Here is a 21,725-nt window from a genome sequence, read left to right as displayed (position 1 = left end):
GCAGGTGGAGGGAACAGCCACCAAAGAGGTAAGAGCATGACTGCCCTCCAGGGCCATGGGAAGAAGGAACAGAGATGGAACCCGAGAGGGGAGAGAAACCTTTGATGTTTATGCTGCTCTTCACCCAACGCCTTCATGAGGTGCCTGTCTGGGCAAACTGCTGCGCGGAGGCCCCGGGACAGTTACTGGTCTGTCCCTGCCCTTGGGAAGCCTGGGACCAAAGACAGGTGGCCATCTGACCCCTTGGAGCTGTGGCCACAGGGAGAGGCAGCCTTCCCCCCTCTCCAGAGAGTGACAGAGTCCAGCCTAAGGCTCCATCTGATGGTACAAGAGAGAGCCCCCAGTCCCCTCTTGCCTTGGAAAAATTGTCCCCTCTACACTGTCATTACAGGCCTAATTAACAGGCTTGTTGTCTCATCAGCCTGGCATTCGGCGTTGGTAAGAAGGGCAATTTCATTGTCTGGCAGCGCTGTCACAGCCCTGGCAACTTGTTAGCTAAATTGGCTCATCCAGTGGCCCTGGCTCCCGGAGGAAGCGGCTTCTCTCTGAAGGACGAGTTCTCAGCTGCCTCCCTCCCCATCACCGGACTTGAGGGGCTGGGAGACAGCCAGCAGCAGCCTTTCTCTGTGGCCTGGGCCTCCCGCTGGGGCCGTCACTGGCTGTCGCTCTAGGGCTGTGGTGGGGTGGGGTGTGGAGGTGCTCACTCGGCTAACGTGCTGGGAGCCGGCAATGTGCAGGCCCTGCGGAGGGGAAGAAGATAGGTGTGGTCCCTGCTCAGGTCTGGACCAGGGTTTCTCAACCTCGACACCACTGACGTTTCAAGCTGAATGATTCTTTGTCGTGAGGACTGTCCTGTGCATTGGAAGATGGGTCGCAGCATCCCTGCCCTCTGCCCACTAGATGCTAATCGCTCCTCCATCCCCACAGTGTGACCACCAGAAATATCCCTAGACAGTCCCTGGAGTAGGGGGCAGGGGCACAGACTTTACTGGTTGAGAACCGCTGGTCTAGAGAGAAAGCGGGGAGCACAAGGCAACTGTGATCATGTAACACGTTGGAGGCTGTAACACAGAGACGAGCTGAGGCCCGCACCCACGGTGGGTGGGGCCGGGGCAGCAGTACCAGGGGAGGCTGGGCGGTGGGAGTCGAGCAGTGGGCTGGCAGGAGAAAGGACCCAGGGGTAAGGCTATGCGGCGTGGTAAGAGATCACGAGTTACTGAGTTCTTCCATTTAACCAATGTTTCTAGAACATGCACTATGGTCTGGTTCATTGACAGAAAGGGCTTTGTATTCCTTGTTGAGCATTGTGTCCAGCATGCAGCGGGGGGGGGGGGGGGGGGGGCCCCAAAGGAGTTTCAACAGGAAGCACGTGATTAGAAATCCCTTTAATTAAGGAGATCGCACTCCTGACCAATGCCCCGGAGGTTAGTAAAGGCTTGGCAGAAGAAACCTAGATCAGAGATGAAGAGGGCAGGGTACAGGAGTGGCTTGCTGGTTTGAGGAATCTTTAGAGGAGACGTAGGGGACAGGGAGGAGAGGAAAGCCGAGAGGGTGTTCACCCTTGTTCCCAGCTTTGGTGCCTGGGCGAACAGTGCCGCAGCTGAACGAGAGAAGAAGGGGGACTCCAGGAAGTTGCAGAGGCCTGAGTTCAGCTTTGGATGTTTTAAACTTGAGTCTGGAGGTCATCAACATACAGTTGATTCGTTTAGACAAGAGATCAGAGTTAGAGAGCTGAGAGGTATCTGCATCCGAGCAGTAGCTGGCCTCAGGAAATAAAAAGGAGTGTTCTCACTGAGGGGAAATGGAGGCAACAGGAAGGACCAGAACAGAAACCTGGAAACGCCACCACTTCTGAGGCTGAGGGGGGAAAGAGCAAGCCAGGGAGGCAGGGAGGCAAGAGAAGGACTGGGACTAGGTGACGGATACCCCGGTGCAGAGAGTTTCAGGGAGGAAGTAAGGGATCGGCATGGACAGACACCCAGAGATGTTCCACCAGCTTCTGTAGGTTGGTGATTGGGAGGAACTTGACACCTGCCGTCAGAGAACACAGACCCGATTACCTGTTCCCAAAGACACCTTGCGGGGGGGGGGGGGGGGGTCACAGGGGTATGGTGATTCAGCACTTGCCGCAAACAGTTGCCTTCTGAAAGGTCACGTGGTTCTGCGACACTTGTTAAGACTGTAGGAGGGAAGAGCTCAGGGGAAGGCGGGTGATAGTGACCCATGAGACAAAGTGAAAGCTGGGCGGATGGATGGTGGTGCCCTGTTAACACTGTGGCTCCCGTCCAGCCAACAGCATAAGCCCCCTGCCCCTCACCCAGACCCTGTGCAGGCCTGCGCCTCTATCCCAGTTCATAGGGTTGGGATTCCACCCACCCCAGAGAGAAAGGGCACCAGAGATGCAAACAGAAGCTGGAGCAAAGCGCAGAGAAACTTGCCCCTCGCCCCTCCCAGTGCTGGTCCAACCCAAACTGTGAGACAGTAGGGGCTGGCGCTGCTCCCCCCGCCGACCCAGGGCTTCACCCACCCCCACAGGGCGGACAGGAAGGGGTCCAGTATGGAGGAAGCACCTCTCCTACTCCCTTACTTCCACTGTGTTGGTTTCCTGTGGCTCACAGAACAAATTGCCACAAATTGGCTGGTTTAAAACAGCAGGAATGTATCCTCTCACAGTTCTGGAGCTGGAAGTCCAAAACCAAGGTGCCGGCAAGGTTGGTTCCTTCCGGAAGCTCTGAAGGAGAATCTGTTGCAGACCCTTCTCATGGTTTCTGGTGGCTTTCTCAGTCCCTGCCTCCGATCTCAGCCTCCGTCTTCACATGGCCTCCTTCCCTGTCTGCGTCCTCCCATGGTCTTATAAGGACACCTGTCACTGGAGTGAAGGTCCATCCTAACCCAATGTCTTCATTAGTTACATCTGCAATGATCCTACCTCCAAATTCAGGTCATAGTCTGAGGTTCCTGGTGAACATGAACTTCGGGGGGGATGCTATTCAACCCAGTATACCAGCCTGGCTAGGCTGTCGCTCGTTATGACCCCCCTGAGGCCAGCTCCCTAGGCCAGCTTGTTGAATTGTCTCACTGCTCTTTATCTTGACGTCGCTGCCTCCATTTTCACACAAGAAGATGGAGGCACAGGGTGGGGCAGAGTGGATTTTCCAAGGTTTCCCATTACACATCAGTGGAGACAGGCCCAAATGGGACCTCTCCGACGTTCCAGCCCCGTTTCCCTCCGTACACCCCAGCTCCTCCCATCTCCCCTCTTTTTCGTCCCAGTGTGGCCCGGTGACTGCTCATAAATGCTTCTTGCTACAAGCTAAACCGCCTCCTCTCTCTGCAGGACTATCTTTCTTCTGAACAGGGAAATATTTTCTCCCTATGACTGAAAGGAGACGTTTACAAGAAGTTCAAGTGGCCGAAAGTGTCTGAGGAGACTCAGGAACGAGACAACAGAGGGAAATAATAAGCTAGGCCCAAGAGAGCCACCCAGGGGAGCAGAAGTCGGGAGCGTTCAGGCACTGCAAGGAAGGCAGAGGTGCGGGGGCCAGGCCTGCTCCTCCAGCTCCCTCCGCCCCCATGTGTGCCTTGGGGCAAAGGGGAACGGATGCACTGATTGGTCCATAAGTTATCTGGGACGGGGCAGGTCCAGAGGGATTCTCCTCTCACCCTTCTTCTCACCTGGAAATAAAAGCGTTGACCTTGAGGGCAGAGATGTAGTGTGAGTGGATGAGCCTCGGGGAGATTGGTCTGAATCTGCCTTTGAGGATTCGGATTCTGCTGCGTCCAGGAATAAAGAGAGGGTGGGAGAGGGATGGAGGATGAAAAGACACAGCCACAGGGGCAGAAGGAGGACTGTGGGGGAGGGAACAGAGAGGCCCCTGCCCTGCCTGCTGGGGCGCTTCCTATGGCTGCCCCTGTGGGCTCTTTCCCGAAGCAGTGGCTGGGGCGTGTATGTGCCCACGGACGGGGTTCCTGGGGATGTGGTCCCCTAAACCTCACCCCTCTGTGAGGGCTGGTGCTTGGGTATACCCTCTTGACCCTCAAACTGTCCCAGGAGAACACAGCTCAAACAGCCCTTCCCGTCCACCAGGGGCCTAGCAAGGCAGTAGGTCTCCTTGGGACAAGAGCCTTGGCCCGGTGCGGGTGTGAATCCCTCCTCTGCCTCTGTGATCTTGCACAGATCCCCAGCCTCCCCGCACTGCTGCTTCCCCATCTGTTGGAGGGGAGGCAATGACCTTGAAGGGCGCTGTCACACAGGTTTGGTGAGATGTGCATGTAGAGCACATCTGGGACCACCGGGCCTGACGCAAACACTTAATACACATTAGTTCCTTCATTGTATGTGCGCGGACTATGAAGTAGGCTGGGGCCCAGATGGGCCGAGACCCCCATGAGACTTGGGAGACACACTCAGCGGTGGCCACCCAATCAAACCCCCTTTCTCATCACCTTCCCCTCTCTCTCTGATGCATGCTCACTGATGGCTGCACACCCGTTCCCCAGCCCCGGGCTCCAGCCCCGGACATCCAGCAGGCCCAACACACCCGTAACAGGACTTGGGGCCTTTCCCCCAAACCGGCCTTTGCTCCAGCGTGTGGGTCTCGGCAACCAGCACCATCGCCGCTGACCCTCTCCCTCAGGTGAGCCCCACCTCCAATCTAACAAGGAAACTTCTCCATTCTGCCTCCAAACAGCTCCCAACCGTCCTTTTCTCCACCCCAGTGCTACCGCCAGGGTGCAGGCTAAACTGGCCCCTGTTCCTCCACATCATCTCTGTGGGCAGGAGAGTATGTTCCCCGTTGGACAGAAAAGAAAGTGGAGTTCCCCAGAGGGGGGTTTCTCTCCCTGGGCTCTTAACCAGGAAGCAGCAGCTGCCAAGTGGAAACCCAGCATCCGCTGCTGCCCCCTCCCATCCATGCCCCCCACACAGCCAGGAGGGGCAGAGAAACTGCAGACCTGGCCCCGTCACATCCGCTGCCCTAGGGGAAAAGCCCCAGATCCTGGCCATGCTCACTTAAGTGCCTACGGCCCTGCCATGTGCTGCCCTCCATGCCCCTCCCTTTCCCGCTCTCCTCACCACTGGGGCTCCAGTCACAGGGCCCCCCAGTTCTGAGCCTGATGGGAACGGGCCAGGCTGCTTGTCCCCTCCAACTCTCTAACCTGTTCATCCCTCTGCCTGGGATCCCTGCTCCCACTCTCTCCTGGCTTCAGTTTTGGCTCTGGTGTCACCTTTTGGGAGGCCTCTTTGTGAGTGTGTTCCTACTGCCCCTACACCTCACTTCCCCAGCACCTTCATGCCTGCTGTTCCCTGTTTAACACCTGCATTTCTGGGTAGACTCTAAGCTCCACGAGCCCGCAGACGGCATTGTCTTGTCCCCATCCTGTGTCCCAGCGAATCGCAAGGTGGCCGGTGCAGAGCTGACAGCTCAGTGCCGCTGAGTGGATGACTCACAGGCAATCCTCCTTGCTCCACGAAGCTCCCTGGCTGCCAGCCCCACCCTTGGCGACCCCACTTAGTCCCCTGTGCCCATTGCACCTGGTTCCTGTGTCTGCAGGGAGCTGTGCTCTGTGACGCCTCACACCGTTAGTCATCCCTGCCCCGGTGGATTCTATCTCTCCTGCCAGCTTGCAGGGCCTCAGCCTAGGGCCGTGTCTTTGCCTCTTCGTGTTCCGGGCCCTGGCCCCCAGTTGGTGCTCACTGATCGGGAAAGGTCGACCTGGTGAGTCATGACCTCGAGACTGTCTGTGCTGAAAAGTTGAGGGTCCCTCATTCCATCCTCACCAGGGATCATTCAAGATCATCTCTAAGTTCATCTCTCTTGACTGGCTTCCAGGGGAACAAAACAGGCGAGAAGTAGGAGACGTTGAAGAGGGAGCTTGAGCAGATCTCAGCACCCCAGCAGGCCTCCAGTACAGACACACACACACACACACACTCAGAACTTCCAGTGCCTCTCCACCACCCTCGGGCTGCCATCCAAACTCCTCCACACAACTGACGAGCCCTTTATTCTCTGGGACCCCCCACACTCACCATTCATTCACTCAAAGACCAGAAACTACAAGGAGATAACTCTGCATTTTCTCATTTATTCTTTGTCACAGTTCTGTGAGGCAGGTGCTATTATCCTCACCTCATTCTTCTCAAATGAGAAAACCAGCTCAAAGGGGCTAAGTGATTTGCCCAAGGTCGTGCAGCTCCTAATTGAAGAAGCCAGGGCTTGAGTCCAAGTTCATCCTGTTCGGGTGCTTTTCTGGCCGCTGTGCCAACCCACCTCATCCCTTCCCGCCTCACAGCCCGCCACCCTTGCACCTCTGTCCCCGTCATGCTGAAATGCTCAGAGTTCCCAGGAGCCGCTATCCTCATGATTCCTGGCTTTTGTACAAGTGGCACCCACTGCCTGAGAGTTTTCCTGGCAGCCTTCTCCCTGGCACAGCTCCTCCTCTCCTTTCAAAGTCTGCTGGGGCTGCCTTCCCTGGCGGTCCCCCGGGGGCCTGGCGAGCTTCACCTGCGCTGCAGGCCTGACGCATCATAGGATTCGTTCTCTTGTGGGATCATCCCACTGTCAATTGTGTTCCTCTATCTTCCTGTGAGCAACTAGGGGTCACATAGTAGGTGCACAAGAAGCATGTGCTGAGCTTCAACTGAATGAATGCAGGAGTGAAATGCATGCTCTGCATACAACTGAGGGCCGAGAGCATTTGTGTGAGATGGGAGTCCGGGGCCTCAGAAATCTGGGGAGCAGGGGAGGGCCTTTGTGGCAGATGGGGGTAGAAGAGCCAGTGAAAGCAGAGGAGGAACAAGTTCGAGGACAGAAGGGGGTTTGTGCAGGGGTCGGCTGGAGAGAAGCCTCTGGACCTGCTGCTGAGTGTGTGGATTTGACGGAAAAGGGAGGAGGAGGATGAGGAGATGACAGAGGTCAGGAGGTCCAGCTGCCCCTCCACCACCCGTGAGCCCCCTTCCTTTTTTTTCTTCACACCACCTTGCCTTCCCATTCATCCTTCTGACAATCTCGCTTGGGTCCTTTTTGGACCACATGTTTTATCCTTTGTCACTAGCCAAACAGCCCTATTATATTAATTTATCGTCCTTTCCAGTAACTTGTAGCTTTCTTGTAAATTCCTGCTTTCCCATGCTGTGTTTGCCCATTGCCAGACCACAACTCCCAGACCACTGCTGCCCATGCCTGAGCGTGGCCAGACAGGGAGCAAACATCTCCCGGGACCCCCCCGCCCCCAGCCTTAGCTCCTTGAGGGTGGCTTCTGGGGCCCTTCCTCCCCTCATGTGAATTCCCCATGGGAGCCTCCCGTGAGTCTCACACCGCTGGTGACAAGATCCTTAATGGCCTGGCTTCGTGCCTCAACTGCCATCTTACTTACTTAGTCCTGGGTGCCCCAGGGGAGGACGAGGAGAGATGAGCCTGACTGTGACCTAAAGGTAAACTGAGGCTTGGAGAGCTAGCCTGGTTTGCCCAAGGTCACATAGGTCCTAGGGGAAGTGGGTCTCTTGACCCCCCAACGATGTACTGTGTGTGGTGGTTTAGCCTCTGCAGACGGCCTGGCCCCAGCCTTTCCCCGGTGACCCCAGGCCAGGCCGTGTCCACAAGAACAATGTGTTCATGGTCACTGAGGGAGCTCGTGCCCTGCCTCCCTGAGATTCCTGCCTGATGGGAGAAAGAGTGCCTAGAGATGGCTTCTTACTTTTGCTACCCTCTTCACGTTTTACATGTGGACTTTGGAGACAGACGGCTTTGAATTCGGATCCCAGTGTCCGCTCTGTCCACCTCTGTAGCCTGGGCTGAGTCACGTTATGTCATGGAGCTCCAGTTCTTCCAGCTATGCCGTGGGGCAGTCGTATCTACCTGGGCTCAGGGGTCACAAACTGAGGGCACAGAGACACCTGACCCTCATAACCCTGGGCGGATGCCGAGCCCTGAAGTTGGGGAACCCTGGCAGAGGGGTGAGAGGAGAGGGCCAGGGGGAGAGGATAGGAAATGTGAGACTCCTGGGTCACTGCCTCTGATGGGAGTGTCCCTGCCAGAAAGGGGGGAGCACCAGGACTATGTCGTCTACTTCTTGATCCCATGGAAGTTAAACGCCCCGCCTGCTGCCATGCCCCAACACTGGGAAGGGCAGATGCTTTAGTTGGGGGGGAGGGGAGGCCACGGAGGAAGAAGGGGAGTGTGCTCATGGGCAGGAGTGGGTGGTGGAGGGGCACGCTGCTCTCCTTCCCAGAAACGCCCGGCTTCCGGGGAATGAATTGGAAATGGCCTTGCAGGGCCATCAATCACGCCCGTGCCTCCTGCCAACCTGCCAATCCCGCCGCCCATGTGCTCCCTGCTTCCCAGGGTGTCGTCAGTCACCATTAGCTGAGCTCCAGCCTCGTGGCAGAGCGGCTGGCACAACGTCGCTCCAGGGCCAGGAAGGGCAAGGTGAGGTCAGCACCTGGGGTGGGGGTAGGGGGGTAGGGGGCGGGGATTGACAGGTGAAAATGGGAAGTGATGGGTCGGGGACAAATTAGGGGTTGTCACAGAGTCCCCTAGAAACCAGAGAATTCCTTTAATTCGGTCCTTCATTCAGTATTGAGCTCCTACTCTGTGCAAGAAACTGGGTGAGGGGCTGTGTCACCAAAGTGACCGAGATGTGTCCTCTTCCAGCTTAGAGTCCAGTGGGGCATTTGGAAGTTTGGGGGTCGCACAGAGGGGTACTGATGTGACAATAGATGTGTGTACCACTCTGGGAGCCCAAGGAGGGGCTTCACTTCTACTGGGGGGGGGGAGCAACTGGGAAACCTTGGTGGAGTGGGAAAGGTTTCTGCTCAATTGCTCAATGCTGGCTTTTTTTTTCTTTTTTTCTTTTTGTTTTTTTTTTTAACTTTTTATAGCATGGGGCATTGGTGAGAGGTTGGGCTTCCAACCAAGTACCTGGGGCTGACATTTCCTAGGGCTGCCAACCAAGTACCACCAACTGGGTGGCCTAACACAGCGGAAATGCCTCATCTCACAGATCTGGAGGCCAGAAGTCCAGATCGACGCGCCGGCAGAGCCGTGGTCTCTCTGAAGGCTGAGCGGGAGAACCACTTCTTCCCTCTCCCGGTCTCTGGCGTCGTCAGCAGTCCTTGGTGTTCCCTGCCTTGTAGGTGCATCACTCCCGTCTCTGCCTTTGTTGTCACCCAGCTGTCTTCTCCCCATGACAGTCACATTAGATCAGGGCCAACTCTAATGACCTCATCTTAACTTGGTCACATCTGCAAAGAAGGACTGCCCAATAAGGTCGCATTCACAAATTCACCGGGGTTAGGACCTTGATATACCTTTTTGAGAGACCCACTTCAACCCAGAGCAGGGGTACAGCAGGAACCTGTGAAGAACATCCTAAAGGCCCCAGATCTCGCTCCATCGAGAAGGACAGCTGCGACTCTCTCAGGGGAAAGAGGCTTTCCCAGCAGAAGCCAGACATCACTAGGAAAGCCCCAGAGTGTGAGCTAGACTTGGAAGAAGGCAGTGGACATCTGTTAAGCCTTATGCCCATTCTATTGTTGGGGAAAATGAGGCCAAGAGCTGCCAAGTGAGGCAGGATGACTTGGTAGCAGAGAAGCTGGGCTCAAACACTCCCTTAACCTCCTCTGACTCAGTTTCCTCATCCGTGAACCAAGGACTTCCCTCAAGATGCTTGGAGCCTATGAGAGGCCAAGGGCACCCATCTGTTAGGAGCAGAGATGGGCAGGGCTGGCCTGCAGCCCAGGGCTTTGTCTCATGTCCGGCCCAGCAGCTGCTTCCTCCCTCGCCGCACACACAGGAGCGCTGGGCACCAGTGCCAGCAGCACGAACCCATCTCCGTGTGAACTGCAGCCCCACGGGGATGCTCCTGGGAAACCTGGCCTGTCCCTCGTTGATATGAATCTCCCTCTGTCTCTGTCTCTCTTGTGGGCCCCACAGGGTCAGCTACCAAGCCCAGGCTCCTCTGGAGAGGCTGGGAGCCCCGACTACATCTGGGAATGTGGCACCGAGCGAGGGAAACAAAGGCAGGTGGGGGAGGTGGCTAACCAGAGAGGGGGCCACCTGACCTCAGTGGATAAGATCAAGGGATCAACAGCGGAGTGTAGATGCCACCGTCTCCTCCTGCCACCGCCTTTAATGCCCAACAGATGGGCTCCGGGTCTGCAAGGGGACAGAAATGGGGCGGGGCAGGGGACGCGTTCCTGTGTAAGAATAACGAACGCAGCCCCCTGCCAGTGGGCTCGCTGGGAAAGCCATCCGCCACCAAACCCCGTGAGCAGGGGCAGCCACGCCAAGGCAAGGAGGGCAGTGGGAGCATCTGCAGCTGGGATGGGGGGTCAGGACAGCCTGTAGCTCAACCTCACACATACCCCAGCTCACACGGGGGATGACCTGCGCTGCTTCCTCCCTCTCTTGTCCTCTGGATTGACCTCTGGGATGACACTGGATTTTGTGGGAGGAGCAAGAAAACTAACAGTACTCAGTGCTCACCCAGAAGTCTCCGCAGCCACTTCCCAGTAATGGGACTTGGCAGTGACTCACCTCTGCCAGTGTCACCCACCTCTGTACAATGGGGTTGTTAACCGTTCCTATCCAGCAACATCGATGTTGAGATGTTGAGAGCGTGCAAGCAAGGCCTGGAATGGAGACCCCTGAGGCAAGTGCTGGGCCAGGGCTGTCTTCCTGCTTTTTTAAGTTCTATCGAGATGGGTTCTACTGAAACCCAGCAGGGGGAGTGGGGGTGATGCAGGACCCTCCTTGTGCAAGTGACAGCCCAGAAAGCCAGGGTGCCGATTCCACATCCGGCAGTTTGTGTGATAAATAGGGAGGTGGGGCTCAAACCCCACTGTCCACCTGCAAATCCAAGGCTTTCTGCCCTCAGGGCAAATAGCGCATCAGTGGCCATTGCCTGGAGCTAGTATAGGCTTTTAGCCTGTGCCCATGAGACTACTTGAAACCCAACCCCACCCTTTACACCCCAAAGAGTGGGCCCTCGCCTGACTCGTAGCAGGAGCCAGGTGACTTCTTAGGACAGAAGCAGCACTCAGCAATGTTCCTCCTAAGAACCTTGTGGGGCTGGGGGCGGGGGCGAGTGGAGGTGGGGGAACAGGAAAAGACCTGGTCCCAGATTTCCAAGTTTTTTTAATTGAGATAAGATTCACATAACATGACATTAACCACGTCTAAGTGAACAATTCAATTGTGTTTAGTACATTCCCATGTTCTGTAACCGTTATCCCTACTTACTTTCAGAACATTTTCATCACCCCAAGATGAAACCCTGTACCCGTGAAGCAGCCAGTCCCCACTCCCTTCTTCTCCCACACACCTGGCAGCCACCAGTCTGTGTCCTGTCTGTGAATTTGTCTATTCTGGATACGTTCTAGACGTGGAATCACACAATGTTTGACCAGTTGTACCTGTTCAATGGGACGAGGGAGGAGCTGTGGGTGGAGGCCCCTGAGGACTCTGCCCCAAAGCCCCTGCCTTCTGGAAAACCTCCGGGCTGCTCAGAGGAAGCCGCCAGTCTGCCCCGGCCCCCCAGCGGGCCTCCCTCCACGCGGTTCTCCGTGTCGCGGTCTGGGCCCTGGCAGCCCTGGGCTTGGTGTCAGTGTGGCAGCTAACGTGAAGCCCCAAGGCAAGGGGCTGCCCCTCCTGGGACTCCAGGTGTCTCATCTGTTAAGTGAGAGGTTGAAGTTAGGGGTCTCCGTTCCTCCGGTGCCCCACAGCCCCCTTGTGAAGTTTGGAGGAGAGAAGCAGGGCTTCTTGCGGAGACGTGGGTGCACCACTGATTAGAGGCGATGCAGAGACCCTCTCTAAAGCAGCAGCTGGAGATCGTGGTGCCTGCACTTGGTCCAGGAAGGGGCAACTAGACTTGGTCCCTGGTGGGCTTTCTGTTGAGGATGCAGGCCAGTGAAGACAAGGAGGGCGGTTGGGGCAGAGCCTGGGCCCTGTGTCCTCGGGGACAAGGGCCCGTTTCCCTTCAGGTTGGGCAGAACCCCCAGGTGGGAGACACAGGAGAAGCGGGTGGCACGTGCACCCATGCAAGTGGCTGGGGAGGGGCCGCGCGTGCCGACAGTGGGCGTGTGCAGGCCTCTGTGTAAAGCCAGCTTGTAAATTGCTTGAGGCCTGTGGCTGCTGAAAGGACCACAGAGCGCGTGGTGTTATTATTTATGATGAAACGCAGAGGTGCCTGCCGGGGACTGGAATGGGCTGAGCGCCGTGCGGGATGGACGGCAAATTGAACTCCAATTTTCTGCTCCGCAGTCTTTGTTACACGCCACAAAGCGCCAGTACACCCAGGTCACCAGCCTGATGGATGTGTCTTCTTTAGCGGCAGGTTCCATCTCTCAGCCTCTGCGCGGAGGCAGATGCTGGGCTTTGTGTTTCCCTCCCCAGCCAGGCCCAGCCCAGGACTCCTTCCCTTCGATCCACACACACGCAGACCTGAGAGGAGATCAGATGCCTAGCGGGCGGGGGGGGGGGGGGGCCAGGCGGCCTCAGGTTCAAAACCAGCCTCTGACTCGAGGCTGACCTCACGCCTCTGTCCTCAGAGCTTCGGAAGAGAGGAATGAAGCGCAGTAATAATAATAACTCTCCCCCAAGGTGGTCGGAGATTGAAATGAGAAAACAGGGGGAACCGGGAGTGGATTATGGCTTCACAAACAACTTTCTCTCCCCTTCTCCTCGGCTGAGCGGCCCACCCTGTTGCCTGCGAAGGGGAGGCCTCAGGGAAGCCACTGAAAGGGGTGGGAAGCCCTTGGCTGGGGGTGATGCGGTCAAGTGGTGAGCCCCTCACAGGCCTGCTATCCCGCTCAGTTCAGTCAGATGCAAAAGTCGCATCCACCAGTTCCTGTCTTTCCTCACTTCCCGATTCCACTTCTCCGGCCCAGTGAACCAACTCCCTTCGGTGCTGGCGTTTCTCAAGGGTGAAAAAGAGGAGGAAAAGGGGGTTGAGCCTGGAAAGCACGCTACCCAGAGCTTGAGGCTACTTGTCCATTTCTCTCACCATAGCCCTCTGCACCCTGTGTCTGATGGTACTACCATTGGCCAAGGTGGCCTTAGACCCTCCCACTGTGGGTTCTCGGAAGCATCCATGGGCCTGCCAGTGCCTTCGCTCAGCTTCCCCAGGCTTGTGGTAGGCAGATGTTTCTCTGTTACCAAGGCTGATAGTGGTACCCATGCAATGGAGGGAGCTCACCTGCTGAGCAACCTTCAGAGGAATCACCGGGGAGAATGGCAGATACCAGGTGGGACGAACCTCTGTGGAGGCCCCCGGGCCTGGCTAGGCGGCTGATCCCCAAAGCTGAAGGCCTTCATGTCCAGGAGCCTCAGATCCCAGCTGTAAACAGGAGGATCCAAGCACGTGCCCCACCTCAGGGTCACCGAGAGGAAGGCGAATGTCGTCCATGTCGCAAATGGAGCTTCTTGGGAAGAATTCCAGGAGTTAGTAAAAATTTTACTATCCCTGCTCTTACAATGCAAATGAATCTGAATACATTAAAATGATAATATCACCATTAGGCAAAAACATTCTAATCAATGATATAAGTTTAATCTCTGAACACCGCCCTCCCCCCCAGTTGAAATGTGAGAAAGGGCTCCCTTCTGCTCTGTTAATAGCAAAATAAACCCATTGGGAATGAAAACCATCTTTTTTCCATGCAAGGCTGGGGATGCTTTGGCATTATTTATCCGTGAGGTTCAGGCCCGAGGCCCTGGCTGTGAGGAGGGCTCTTTGTACTGAGTGCTGGTCAAAGTGCTTACTCCTGCCAATAGGCCTGTGAGGTGACATTACTATTGTCCATTTCTCAGTTGAGGAGACTGAGATGCGGAGGGGTTACAGAGATGCCTGGGTCACCTGGCTTGTCAGTGGCCAAACCAAGATTTGAACCCCATTCCAGGGCCCAACCCACACTACTGCTCAGATGTTGCAACATCAGAGCCGGATAGAAACATAGGGAGTCCCCAGGAACGTCAGCCCCCAGGAGGGTCGTAACCTGGCCAAGCTCAACAGCAAGTTCATTTGTTTACTTTTTCACCTTTGGGTGTTCCTTGGCTTGTAAATACACCACTCCAATCTCTGCCTCCATTGCCACATGGCCGTCTTCTCCTGTTTGTGTTTCTGTTCCTATGTCTCTTCTTTTATAAAGACACCAGTTGTACAGGGCCCACCCTACTCCCATATGACTTCATCCTAACTAATTACATCAACAGTGACCCTGTTTCCAAATAGGGTCTCATCCTGTGGGGCCAGGGAGGACATGAATGGGGGTGGGGGCAGGCACCATTCAACACAGAGAAGCATCAACTAATCCTGCCTGGAGTTGACTTTATCAGCATCCCTTATCTTTCACGTTGGACCATATCGTCAGTCATTCATTCATTCATTTCTGAGCATCTTCTTTGCCTCAGACTCTGTGCCTAGGGCTGGGGCGATAGAAAACCAGGAGGCATCATCCCAGACCTTGGTCTCTGCGTGCTTTGTTCTTTCCTCTGTGACTTGTTGGCCCGACATACAATGAATGGGCTGAGCAGCCTGGGTGGTGGGCTTGGGTCACACACCTCACTTTCCCCAGGCTAGGCCCCTCTACCCCTCTCACCATTCCACAGGGCCATGTTGGGGCTCAGTCTTGCTGGCTGCCCTGGATGGCTAGGCCCCCCTAATCAGATTAGATGTGTATTCAAACAAATTGATGATCCGTTCCATTAGATGCTTTTTGAACACGCTTTTCTGAGTGAGAAATCCATTCTGCAGCAGCTGCGGAGGCCGAGGCATAATTGATTGTCGCACCCTCCCAGGCCCCCGACGTCAGAGGTGCCTGGCTCCTGAAGGTCACTGGTGATGATTAGATGAAGGAGGGCGAAAGCCTTCTTTCTTGGCTAATGAAGCACTTGGCATGCAGGCAGCACCAGGGCTGAGCTGGGCCGGGCATCTGCCAGGAGAGAGGGGAGGAGCATAAATTAGCATCTCATTTGTGGGAACAGCAGAGAGAAGAATGGAAGCTAGAGCCAGGAGCCTAAAGGGCTAAGGTGCTGCCATGCCCTGCTTGGTGGGGCAGGAGCAGGCCGGCCAAGTCGGGCATGGGCCAGAAGGGAGATGGGAGCAGCCAGGAGCCTGGGGTACTGTGGTCTTTCTCAGCCTCCCAGAGCGTTTCCTGTGGAGGGTAGAGGCGGGGGCAGGGCCCACAGCACTCTCTTCCTGAGCCCCCTGCCAGGCTTTGCACCTCCCTCACCTGGACTGAGGTGGAGGAGGGACCCGCAGGAATACTGACCTTGCGCCTTTGCTTAAGACCTGACACGCCATCCCTGGGCAAGACTTGGTTCTTGAACCAGCTGGGAGTAGCCATGAGGGAGCTGAACCTGAAGGCTTAGAGTTGGGACATTCAGGACACAGGGAGCTCTTTAAAGGGGTGGCTCCGAGATGCAGAAATTGGCTAGAACAACCCTGACACATCCTGCCCCATTTCCCAGCTCCTCCCCATTTGGTTACTTCCAAAGGTCCACATGGCACGAAGAGCACCCAGCAGGTGCCAAACACAGTGCTCTGAACTTGATTTACCTGAAATCACCTGGTCTTCTCAGCAGCCTCTGGGGCAGGGGTTGGAAGCTGTTGGTTACTCTGCTCAAGGTCAAACTTCAGTTAGCACAGAAACTGGGATTTAAACCCAGTTTCTCTTCACCCACTGGGACCTTCAAGCCAGACCCCTGGGCAAGGGCAGCACCTGGGGGCTTACATGGTGAGCAGAGCTATGGGACAGGGGCCCCAGCTCAGCCTCTCCTTCTTCCTGAGAGGCTCCCCCGGCTCCGACCCCAGCCCCCTTTTCCTTGGCCCCTCACACCCATAGATCTATTTGTCTTCTGCACTGTCTGCCCTCCTTTACTCCTAGGCTTCTCATCCTGCACCCCACTAGCCCATCCCTCTGAACGCCCCCCAAGTTGGACCAGTCTTACCCATCATGTTCTGCTCCATTATCCTTCCAACTGATTCTCAGGACCCATTCCCAGCCAGCCTACCTATGTCACCCTTGGCCCCAGATCTAGTTCTGGGGCCTGGCATTGGAAACGAGAAACTGAGGTCACACAACCAGTGTGACCCCTGCTTGTGGCTTCAAAGCCCCAGTGCCCTGAGAGAGGCCACCACCAGTCACTTACCAACCGAGGCCACAGGTCTGGGTGTGAAGAGTAGGACATCTGAGGGAAGCCATGGGTCAGTTACGGAAAACTCTGGAACCCACCAGATCTGAGTGTACGTCTGCTGCAGAGTCCAACGACTGAACCCTCTTAGGTGTCCGTTTTCCCATCTGCAGAAGAGGGATGATGAGAGAGCACCTGTTTGAGAAGGTCTTGTGATGCTTCACAGAGACACTGGACAGAAAGTGCTCACGCGTGGGGTGTTCCCTAAGTAAATGAGTGTAGGATCAGGGGCCGCAGGAGCGGGCATGTGGGCACAGCTAGTGGGTGAGGGGGCTGCCCTGAGCCCGGCCTGCTCAGGTGTGTGGCCAGCCAGCACCGGGGAGGGGACCAGGTGAGGAGGCCAGGTCCAGGGAGCACAGGGTTTCCAGCCAGTGACCAGACAGCAGGCGGTGGGAGGCTCGTCCAGGACGACAGGGCCTGCGTTGACATCACTAGGGGTTGGGGAGGGGAGAACTCTGGAAGAATCCCCACCTCCCCCTATTTCCACGCATTCCAGAGAGATCCCCATGACTGCGCAGTCACCGTGTGCCCAGGAGGAAGCTGCTAAAAGAGAGAGGGGCCCTGGCCAGTGCGGCTCAGAGGTTCGAGGGCCATCCCACAACCAAAATACTGCGGGTTCGGTCCCCAGTCTGATCGCTTGAGGGAGGCAAACGATCCATGTTTCTCTCTAAAAGCAATGAAAGACTGTGTTTGGGTGGGAATTTTAGAAAGAGAGAGGCTTTGAGGGGTTGTAGAGCTGGGAAGGGCATTTGTCCAGGCCTATCTGGCCCTGGAGGGCAGAGAGACATCTTTGGGGCAATTAGGTGGCCGGGGCTTGCTGGGAAGTCAAATTCCAGGAGAGAGAGAGGGACTCCAGAGAAAGACGACGTTATTGCGCTGGCTGGGGGCTGAGGGGACGGGAGGGGTTGAAGTTGAGATAAGTTTCTGTTTGGGGCCATTTAGCCTAGAGCCTAGAGGGAAGGATGACAATGGAGGCATTTATTGGGAATGTCAAGGGAAAGGCAGGCAGAGCCCCCTGAGGTGGTATAGGAAATGAGAAGGAGGCTCCGGACTGAGGCCTCTTGTCCGCCTCCGAAGGCAGCTCTTCCTTCAAGGGGGCTCAGGCTTGGGTGGTCAGAGACCCCCCCAGCCTTGCCAAACCCCTGAGTCCCAGGCACACCGAAGGCCTGCCTGTGCCTCTGACACCAACAGGGCTGCCCTGGGACTGCTCGCCCTGCACACTCACACCCATGTACACACATGTATGCATCGACCTGATTATGCATAAGTGGTCCATCCACACCCGCACGGCGCAGCATGAAAGTTACCAAAGGTGTAGAGTGAAAGCAAGTCCCCAGCCACCCAGTGCTCCCCAGAACATCACTGAGCCCAGTGTCTTACAGAACCCCCCAGAAAAAAACCTCCGCTCTACAAGTGAAGATCGTTTTATACTTGAAGAAAACACGTGTACACAAATAGTAGCCGATTCCGTACCCCATTCTACACCTTTGCACTTAGCAATGGTTCTCAAAAATGGTTCTAGTGCTTTGTGCAGGAGAATTCCGTTATTGGGAGGTGCAATTATTTCTTTTTTTTTTAATCCTCGCCTGAGGATATGTTCACTGATTTTGAAGAGACAGGAAGGGGGGAGGGGGGGAGAGAGAGAGAGATCAACATGAAAGAGAAACATCAGATGGCCACCTCCCGTACACCAGGGATCAAACTCATCATGCAGGCACGTTCCCTGACCAGGGGTCAAACCCGCCACACTCTGATGTATGGGATGATGCCCCGATCAACTGGCCCACCTGGCCAGGGCAGTGCAATCATTTTTTTAGCCAATGCCCTCTTGACAGACATTCAGGTCATTCCTGAGCTTTTGCTGTTCCAGAACAGACAGTGGCTGTGAAATGCTGCCGTGCCCCTCTTGCCCAGGTGCGCCCGTGGAGGATAAGTTCCTTGCAGAGTTGGTGGGCTGGTGCAAGGATCATTTTGGTGAGAACTGCCAAATTGCTCCCTGTAGTTGTCTTCCCAGGTGACAGTTCCCAGGGCTTGTGGGAGCATACCTAGGTCTCCAAAGGCTGGCCAACCCAGGGTATTAACATACTTTCGGATCTTGGCGGAAGTGATAGGAAAAGACTGTATCTTAGTGAGTTTCAGTTTACCTTTCTCTTATCCTGAGGTTCAGCATCTTTTGTATGTTTCGGAGTTATTTGGAATTCTTTCCTGCAAACTGTTCTTATCCTTTGCCCGTTTTTCTGTTGGTGTGTTTATCTTTTTCTTATTGATTTATGGGAATATTTTTTATATCAAGAAAACGAGCTCTTTGTCCACAATAAAAGTTGCGGGTATTTTCCCCCAGTTTGTCATCTTGTCGCTTCTTCTGGTTTATGGGTCTTTTCTCACCCCCATGCACAATTTTTACATGGTTGGAGGCATCAGTCCATTTTACGACTTTCCAGAGTTTCTGTAGTGCTTAGAAAGTACTTGGAGAATACTTTGCTTTGCCAAGTTTATCTATTTTTAAACCACTGTGATTTTTTCTAGTTCTTTTAGAATTTTATTTTTCATGTTTAAAACATTGATCCATCTAGCATTTATTTTGAGGTAAAGTGTGAAGAAGATATTCAACTTTTTTTTCTCTCCCAAACGGCTCCCTAGCTGTTCCAAAGCCATTTATTGAATAATCAGTCTTTCCCCCACTGACTTGACATTCTACTTTCATCATATATGAAGTCATCCCATATGTACTGGGGTCTATTTCTAGACTTTTTAGGCTATTACTTCATCAGTCTACTTGTACAGAAACATACTGTTTTAATTATTGCAGCTTTAGAATATGGTTCAGTATCTGTGTTGGTCTCCTCTACTCACCATTCTTTTTCAGAATTTTCTTTGCCATTCTTTTGTGAGGTTATTTTTTCCATGTGAACTTTAGGATCTTTTAGCCTAGTTTTAAAAAAATCCACCCTGTGTGTGTATTTTCAAAGTGAGGAAAACTTTTAGAGAATGATTTGTGTGTAATGTTGAGTCCTCGTGGCCACAGTTCTCCTCTCTGGGGGACCCCCTCCCCACAGAGGTGGGTACACAAGTGTGCCCCCGCAGGACTGTGGGGTACACTTGTACAAGCTGTACACTGCACAGTCCCAGGAAGAAGGCTGAGAGGAGCTGCCAGCCCCTGCCAGCAGGGTCTGAGTTCTCTCAGGAGTAATCCGCACATGCGATCAATAGTAATAATGGCAGAAAGTGCCAGGCATTTTTCTAAGACATTATGTTCATTTATTGATTCTCGTAACAATTTATAGCTAAGGAAACTGAGGTACAAAAAGGTTAAGTCACCCATCCAAGGTCAATGATTTATGCTTCCCACCTGTGCATCCATGGCACAGAAATCTGTTCCTGCCCAGAAACTCGCATGCAGAGAGATGGAGATGCATACAGACATACATGTACAGACACACACAGATGCTCACACAGGTACACACACATGAACACACTTAGCCTCTCCCGGGCCACCTCGGGAGGATAAGGTGGCATGAGCGATGCAGAGCACCCAGCTCAGGGCCCGAGCCCAGCAGGAAAGGGGAGCCACAGGAAAGGGGAGCCACACCCGCTGCTGCTGCTTCCCCCCAGTCATTTTCTCCAGCAGCTGCTGGAATCAACCCGCCCGAGCAAAAGTCGTTCGGCTGCAGGCGGGCACCCCTGGGAGAGCCAGAGGAGCAAACGGGCAAATGCAGAGCTGGGAGCCAATTGCTCAGCGAGCGCTTTAGAGAGGCAAGGGGGTCTGGGCGCAGAGCGCGTGTGTGCGCGTGTGTGTGCGTGCAAGCACATACACCCCCCACACACACACACACACACCCCAACTGTGCTGGCTGTGAGTCAGCCCCACATCCAAGGGATTGAATCACTCGGGGCTGGGAATGTTATTGTTTTAAAACAAACGAGTGATGACAGGAACTAACAGAGGGTTTTTAAAAACGCGATTCAAAGGGCTCTTGAAAGCTGCTGGAGAATATGAATGAGGCTTTGAAGTGCGAATGTGCCCATTTGTTAAACTGAGAGCAGGGCTGGAGGCTTCTATGGCAGGCGCAGAGAATCTGGGGCGTTTTTTTCCTTTTTTTTTTCCTTTTTCTTTTTTTCCCAGGCAAATGAGTGCCTGCTAGCCACTCTGCCCTCTGCCACTGGCCAGTGGTGGACTGAGACCCCAGAAGCCGGGGACTGGGGGCACCAGCCACTCCACTGCGTACAGGCTGTAAAAAAGGCACCTTTCCAACCTAAGGCAGTGTGCTGACAAGACAGTTGTTGGAATGATGGAGAGATGTGAGCACAAGCAGCACCAAATCCGAGGCTGAAACATCCGCGGTCACATGGAGACAGTGGTCCGGGGTGGCTTTCTGTGTGTGTCTGCACTCCCTCTCCCAGCCTCCTTTGGTCCTCCCCGGTGTGCCTCTCGGTGGCCCCCACCATGAGGATCTGTAGCAGGAATGGGGTTCAAGGAAGACCCCCAAACATTCGTAATTTAGACACTCGTCAGACTGTGACCTTGGGCTTCGGGTGGGGGTGGCTAAGCAGCCTGGGCCCCAAATACACATTGTGGCTTCTCTTGAGTTACCAATCTGTGCTGGAACCCAGCATGCAGCCTTGACACAAACACTGGACCAGGCTGACCATGGATGCCCCATTCTGGTTGAATCTGAGAATGAAAGGATGGACTTGGGGTCCAGAGCACCAGGCCCCACTGACTCCCTCAGGGGTCCACCACCCGAGCAGGAGGGGCCCAGCTTCTCCCATTCCCAGCAGGCTAACTGGCCTATCCCAGTGGCATCTCAGTTTACTCCCCACCACCTTTACATCACCCTCTCCCCAGCCCCTGACACTTGCCCCTTCTCTTCTTCCTTGGCTTGAGTCAGTTTCTTTGGCCAAAGAAATCATGTCTTATGGTTTCTACCCTCTAGGCTTGTAGGGGAAAGTTAGCTCTGGGCCGAGGCATGCGTGGGGCTCCAGCCAGCACTAGATGGCAGCCCCCTCCCTCAGAGGGACACTCATGCTTGTTTTAGAGAAAGAAATGAACATTTGCAGAACATCTACCCTAGCATTTTCACAATTATTACTTCACGTAATCCTTGTGACGTCAAGGTACTGATTTCTCTCCGTATCTCTTGATGGAGAAATTGAGACGTGGGAAAAATTGAGACGCAGGAGAATGAATACTTGCAATCACCCGCACAGCTGACGCGGTAGGGTGAGCACAGTCAGGATGTGGATGATGGGACCATCACTATCAGCCGGGAGGACAGGATACCCACTGCCTGTCCTGCCAGCAGCTTCCTGCCTGGCTTCGAACACGTCCCACCCCTCAAGCACAGAGTGATGGCAGAATGTGCTGGACTTGGCCTGGCTAGTCTGGACCTGGGCTTAGCGGCCACGTGGCCAGGGATGGGGTCACTGAGCTGTACCCCTTGTCCCAGCAGGAGCCCTTCTGTGAGCGTCAGTGAGTGCATGAGCCATTGGAGGGGTGCTCTCTGGAACTCGCCTCCTTCACCTCTCAAATGC

The 21,725-nt window shown here is 54.8% G+C and overlaps 1 protein-coding gene across 1 annotated transcript in view; it reads left to right on the top strand.

Annotated features, from left to right (window-relative positions):
- The window catches only part of SDK2 (sidekick cell adhesion molecule 2), a 241,788-nt gene that overhangs the window by 92,051 nt on the left and 128,012 nt on the right, over window positions 1-21,725 (top strand). The gene's annotated exons all lie outside the window — the stretch shown is intronic.

Source organism: Sturnira hondurensis, unplaced genomic scaffold, assembly GCF_014824575.4.
Source record: "Sturnira hondurensis isolate 20B ecotype Veracruz unplaced genomic scaffold, ASM1482457v3 Scaffold0018728, whole genome shotgun sequence".
Taxonomy (NCBI): domain Eukaryota; kingdom Metazoa; phylum Chordata; class Mammalia; order Chiroptera; family Phyllostomidae; genus Sturnira; species Sturnira hondurensis.
The sequence above is the reverse complement of the archived record's forward strand: the minus strand, read 5'-3'. Positions and strand labels throughout refer to the sequence as shown.